The sequence below is a fragment of the Salminus brasiliensis genome, chromosome 24, assembly GCF_030463535.1.
Source record: "Salminus brasiliensis chromosome 24, fSalBra1.hap2, whole genome shotgun sequence".
Classification (NCBI taxonomy): domain Eukaryota; kingdom Metazoa; phylum Chordata; class Actinopteri; order Characiformes; family Bryconidae; genus Salminus; species Salminus brasiliensis.
The window spans coordinates 5311972-5318931 of NC_132901.1; the positions used below are offsets into that span (position 1 = coordinate 5311972).

The 6960-nt window shown below is 41.7% G+C and overlaps 1 long non-coding RNA gene across 1 annotated transcript; it reads left to right on the forward strand.

The window, feature by feature from the left end:
- Positions 1-80: 80 nt before the first annotated feature.
- Positions 81-5968, forward strand: LOC140546748 (uncharacterized). The gene is made up of 2 exons (XR_011978365.1): positions 81-403; positions 1095-5968. It is a non-coding gene; the product is annotated as an uncharacterized lncRNA (long non-coding RNA).
- Positions 5969-6960: the final 992 nt, after the last annotated feature.

Consider the following 6960-nt stretch of genomic DNA (forward strand, 5'->3'; position numbering starts at 1 on the left):
TGAATGTACTTAACGTTTATGTAACAGGTTTATTGCTAATAGTTGTAAACCATTTCTGTTGGTCCGTTTATCATGAAAAACATTTCAAGTTAATGAAATTTCATAAACCAACAAAGTCATGATTAACCTGTTCTCTTATTTCTTGGCAAAGCCTCACTGTAAGATTCTTCATTTCACTTCTGCTAACTTCTGCCCTTAGGTGAAGCTAGCCAGCTTCTATTGTCTGAGTCCCTGGGTGCTTGTGTTGCAGATCTGAGCAGCCTCTCTCATTATTCTTCCCTTGCCTATCAGCGGAGCTGGGATCAATAGTATTGATCGAGATGGAGCCAGCGCTCTGGTGCAGCTCGACAGTCGGCCTAGCGGGACTTCAGAATGCCTTAAGCAGCAATACCGTCCCTCCAAGGTGGGCCTGCCTCATTACCGTTAGCACAGCATGGTAAGAATAGCATTGATATGTATTTAATTAAGGCTAAAAATAAACACGGGCCATGGTCTCCCACGGGCGTTGACCCCCATATCTAATGAAATGAATTAAACAACAGTACAACGTTTTCACTGGCCAATTATTTTTGGACTACAGTCACTTCTTTTGTGCTCCTGTTTTTGTTTGGTCTTGCTTGATGTTCTCTCTCTCTCTCACTCTTTCTCTCTCTCTCTTTTCTTCGTTGTCTCATTGTTTCATGTCATGTTCAGCTGTCATGTACACTCACCGGCCTCTTTATCAGAACCCTCTACCTTCTAGCTTGTTAGCCATCCTCTGTTTGCTGTCCTTCCTCAGTGGTCGGTTTCGGACCGCACAGCGGCTCTTGGCTGGATATTGTTTGGGCGGTGGACCACTATAAACCTAGCGGTGGCATTCGTGTGTAGTAACTCCATTGTTTTCTCCACTGCACCTAATACTGTCATACCAGCACCACACACACACACATACACTACTGTGTCAGTGCTACTATTGCTGCATAGTGCTGTATAATATCCTAATATCCAGTCAACAGCGGCCCTGTGGTCAGAAACCGACCAATAATTAATGACGGGGGGCTGAGAAACTGTTTTACTACAGGTCTGAATTGCAAATTCTCTGAATCTTCCTCTAGACCACTGGAGAACGCTGGAATCATCGTCACGCTCATGAAACCAGTTAGAGACGACTGATTGAGTGAGGTCAGCATTAGTGAGGTCAGGATCTTGGATGATCACCACCCCACCTCATCCCCAGCTCCCCAACTCATCCTGGATGGAGCTCCAACATCCATCATTCCAGAGAACACAGTTCTTCCACTGCTCCACAGCTCAATGCTGCTGGGGGGCTTTATAATACCCCTCTAGCCTTTGCCTAGCATCAGCATTAGTGCCAATAGGTTCATGTTTATCTGCTCCAGAGAGTCCTATACCGTTGGCAGTACCATTGGCCAAGGACTGCAGAGCTGTGTCAGCAACGGGTGCAGCTTAGAAGGGGTGTCCATAAACATTCGGACATATAGTGTATACACATCTATCAGATAGAACTCATAGAACTCAAGCCAGAAACATTTGTTGCAAGGCTATTTCTCTTAACTAGACAATAGAGGGCACTATAATTGAAGGCAGCGAGGTTGCATTCCACGTTTAGGCTCATTGACCAGTCAGCGCTTTCCCTGATATAACAAACGCACCTGATTCAGATCATGTGATAAAGCCGAAGCCTGGTCATTGACACCCTCTGGATTAAGCAGTGTGTGTGTTGGTATAAACAGGTCTAGTGTGGGGGACAGAAAGAGCGATGATGTTCATGCGGTCTGAAGATTAATAACCCTTCCCTTTCAAAATGTTGACAAAAGCATTCCAGTGTATCAGTCTGCTGTGGGATGAATCGGTGCCAAATGGATTGATTAACACCCCCCCCCCCCCCACACACACACACACACACACTTGTTTTTAAACAGTGTCAGGACATAGAACCATACATATGTCCAATTTGTATTCCATACAGTGCAAGTGCATACTAATGATCCAGTGCAGGGTCGTACAGTACAACCAAACGCTGTTCAGGGCAGGACAAAAGTATTGGGACACCTTTTTATTCATTGTCTCTACTGTCCAGGGAAGATCATTTCTACTACATGTTGCTGTAAGGATTTCACCACCCCACCTCATCCCCAATTCCCCAACTCATCCCAGAAATATTAGATGGAGAAGCATCCATCATTCCAGAGAACACAGGCTTTATACCCCTCTAGCACCTACACCTGGCATTAGGCAGCATGGTGCCAATAGGTTCATGTTTATCTGCTACAGAGAGTCCTATTCTATTGGCAGTACTTCTTTACAGGGGCTAGACGAGCTGTGTGACAGCAATGGGTGCAACCTAAAGTAGCTGAATGCATTCATTATAAGGGGTGTCCACACATGTAGACAAGGGACAGTAGTGAAGGGACTACATTATTGGTCAGCAGATAACAGGCTTTAGGGCCTGTTGGGATAAGTTTCTACCAGCTTTGCTCACTGGTTGGATGTGAGCGTCCCCTGTTTTCCCCTGGCAGATTTCACAGATGGATCAGACTGAGATCTGGTCTTTGTAAAGCTAAACCCAACCCCAGAATTAAAAAGGACACCTCTTCTAATAGACGCATTCAGCTACTTTAGGTTGCACCCATTGCTGACACAGATGTGCAAATGGTACAAGTTGGGGATGAGGTGGAGTGGTGATCATCCCACATACTGACATTGTTTTGGCTGAATGCGATCAAATTCTCACAGCAATCCTCTTTCAAAATCTAGTAGAAAGGCTTCTTCCCTGGACAGTAGAGACAGCTACTCCAACAAAAGCAGGATCAACTCTTTTTAATAGTCTTGATTTCAGAAGAAACAATAAATGAGCAGGTGTCCCAATACTTTTGTCCATTTAGTGAATTTGCAGATGATCCTTAAACACGGAAAACCATGAAACTTGGTTTCAGTTGATTCTGACTTTTCCTTCTGTTCTACATTTTCACTTGGGTGTGTGTGTGTGTGAGAGAGAGAGAGAGGGGAAACTTTGCTTTGCCTGGAGGACTGTTTCAAATCCCCCTCCTTTCTCTTATACCCCCCACTCCCACCCCTTTCCTCTTTTGTTCTTCAGGGTGGCCTAACCTTCTCTTCTTTCGCCTTTCCTTTCACATCCCTCCATCCAACTCCATCTTAGCCTTTTGTGTGTGTGTGTGTGTGTGTGTGAGTGTGTGCTTGTGGCTTGGACTTCCTTATCGTTCCATGCTGTGGCCGTTTCTTTGATGTGGGGCAACAGTTGATTTCACTAGAGCTTATTAGTGTAATCAGGTGGAGGAACCTGTGTGTGTGTGTGTGTGTGTGTGTGTGTTTTGTAAATTGTCAGGACAAAAATGTGAAGGGGGACCTACATTGTGAGGACCAGCACATAGGTCCTGACTTTGTAAAGGGCTTTTTACAAAAGCTACATGCTTTATTTTTTGGTTGAGGGCCTGCTACAACGACCAGATGTCTTTATGTTATGGATTAGGTGGCTTGGCAAACAATTACGCCGCCAATCTAACATTTCACCACTTTATCAAACAGTAATAAAGTAAGAAATATGGAAATACTTCACACGCTTTTCATAGTCTTCCAGCTCAGCACGCTAAGAACCAGGTTCCAATCTAAAGAAGTAGTACATCATTATGTCTAAATCGTAGGGCTGAACTGACTTCTTCCATTACCATGATTATGTTTTTAAAAAATATGGTATTTTCGTCTCTGCATTTTGACCTGTTATTAGAGGTGACTGAGCTTTTAGAGAACCTCTCCACAGCAGAGATTTCTGAAACTCTCTTTTCTGTGTGAGACGTATCCTTAACCCCTTAATGCTTATCACACACTAAGGTGTATTACTCAGTAGCTGCAGGAGCATCTGTACCAAGTGGTGGGGCTGTTCTTTGGTAATAGAAGTTTGTAATGATACTTTCAGCCCACCGGCGGCCCATAGGCTTATTTGAGGGGTGAAGCGTATCAGTTTGGTCCCAGACGATGTAATTCTCGGCACTGAATGTCGGTGTCGAGGCTTCTTAAATACCCCCAATCCCAGGTGAAACTCATGAACATGAAACGAGACACTGAATCAAACATGAACACAAATGAACATGAATCATAAACCGATACACATGAAAAGAACCAAACACATGAACCAAACGAGGCGGAAGTCCTTATTTGGGCTTGTGGGCGGCGGCTCGGAATTGCCCCGGGGAGGCGATATATATAATATATAATATGTTTTTGTGGTGCATGGAAAAGTAAGGGTACATTAAATTATTATTTAATATTAATTAATAATTATATATATATATATATATATAGTTTTATCAATATGTGAGTGTTAGATATTTATATATATATGACCACCTACCTAATATTGGGAATGACCTCCTTTGGCTCAGATGACACTACCGAAGCGGCGTGGTATGGACTGTATTAGATGATAGAAGGTGTTCTGTACCACTGTACCACTCACCGGAGTTATCTTTCCCCTCTGGCATCAATGGCTTGTGGGGCACCACTGTTAAACCACTGGAAGGCACTCAATGGTCAAGAAGTCCATTCTCAGTACACCTTCACCACGGCGGCTCTAGAAAGTTCCAAGCTTCCAAGATGCTACCACCCTTCACTTGGTACCCTAATTACCCTTTTGGACATCAGTCCTTTGCCTATGACGATCATCAACTGACTGGAGTGCTCGCTTATTTATACATGCAGCAGCCCAGCAAACACAGTTACGCTGTTACGACGACAGTATGTATAGTATAATGTCAGAGATTCACTACTTCACTACTGTACTTAAGTAGTAAAATACTGTATCTGTATCTACTGGACTTTTATTTATTTCTGCTACTTCCACTTTTACTTCACCTCATATTTTGGACGAGTTTAATACTTTTACATTGTTTATGAGCTGCATCGTTACTCTCTACAATTATAAAAATGCTACGAATCATTTCAGACCCACACTATCACCTCCAGAGCGGGAGATGCCGCTGTCACCGGGTTTAATAAAGCCGCCTCAACACTGAGCAGAACAAGCTGCTGCAGTGAGGACACTAATGCTAGAGCTCTGTTAGTTTATCTCCAGATATGAAGAAGAAGAACCACCAGAAGAAACTCCTCCGTCTTCACCAACTTCAAATACTCGTATGTGTCTTCTAATGGCCTGAGCTCTTTCAGCTGTAGTTGAGTTTACAGAGAGTGACGCTCAGGGTTTGAGCTGCTCTCCTCACTGGTTCTACAGATGAAACTCTTGTATGTGGCGGACTTTCTCTCTTTTGGGCGAGTTTGTTTGGAGAGTGAACTGAAGACTACTCCTCTACAGTCCTGCCCTTCTACTACAGCCAGAAGAACTGTGACGGTGCTTAAGTCTGAGCATTTATAATAATATAAACACTGATACTCAAACTTTTGACTGATTTCTGTAAAAACTACAGAACACAGTACTGCACTTTTACTTTCAGTACTTCAGTAGTACATTTTAGAATAAACTACTTGCAACACTTAAGTACAGAAATGTTGAATACTTTAATACTTTAATACTTCCACTTAAGTCTGGAGCTTAAAGACACTTTTACTTCTCTACTTCTACGTCTCTAGTACTTTATACATGTCTGGTTATTGTGAATATATTCTGTGTTTGTATTTTGTAAATAGCTGTGTTTTTACTACTGTGAGGAACGATGCACCTACATTCTTAAAAATATTTACACCTGTGTAATGTGATGTGAAAATAAACGTGATTTGATTTGATTTGATTTGATATTGTTTTGGTGCCCACAAATGGTGTCAAAACATTGAACTGCTCAACGATTGTCTCAGTGTTGAAAAATGTTCTAAAATGTATGATGTGCTCTGTAAACGGATAATGGAACATGAGTGGAATTTATGACCAGTAGAGTCACCTAATGATTAGGTTGTGACAATGTTGTTGAGAAAAAATAAACAGTGCAACTTTTGGACGTTGTATCTGTGACGTCCCCAGCTACCTTAATTCCATTCAGGGGTGGTTGTGATATTCTGATATGAATGTGTGTTTATGTTAAATCCAGAAAATTGTCACATTTGTTCATATATTTACATTTACATTTAAGGCATTTAGCAGACGCTCTTATCCAGAGCGACTTACAAAAGTGCTTTGCTATTTACTCAAGAATAACCTCAAAGGTTCCTCTAAGTTTAGACACTAAGTTCTAAGTTTAGACACAATATTTACACTTAGAAAATCCACAAACTGTCATTTGAACAGGGGTGCCCAAACATTTGCATAACACGATTTGTGTGTATATACAGTGAGCCAAAAAGTATTTATTCAGCCACTGATTGTGCTAAGTTCTCTTACTTAGAAAGATGAGAGAGATCTGTAATTTTCATCATAGGTACACTTCAACTATGAGAGACCAAATGAGAAAAAGAATCCAGGAAATCACACTGTAGGATTTTTAAAGAATTTATTTGTAAATTATGGTTAAAAATAAGTATTTGGTCACTGACAAGAAGCAAGATTTCTGGCTGTCACAGACCTGTAACTTCTTCTTTAAGAGGCTTCTCTGTCCTCCACTCATTACCTGTATTAATGTCACCTGTTTGACCTCGTTAACAGTATAAAAGACACCTGCCCACAACCTCAAACAGTCAGACTCCAAACTCCACTATGGTGAAGACCAAAAAGCTGTCGAAGGACACCAGAAACAAAACTGTAGACCTGCACCAGGCTGGGAAGACTGAATCTGCAATAGGCAAGCAGCTTGGTGTGAAGAAATCAATGGTGGGAGCAATAATCAGAAAATGTAACTGTAAGACAACAAAACAAAGGTTATGTTACAAAGTATTGAGTTGAACTTTTGTTATTGACCAAATACTTCTTTTCTAATAAATTCTTTTAAAATCCTACAGTGTGATTTCCTGGATTTTTTCTCCCTCATTTTGTCTCTCTCTCTCTCTCTCTCTCTCTCTCTC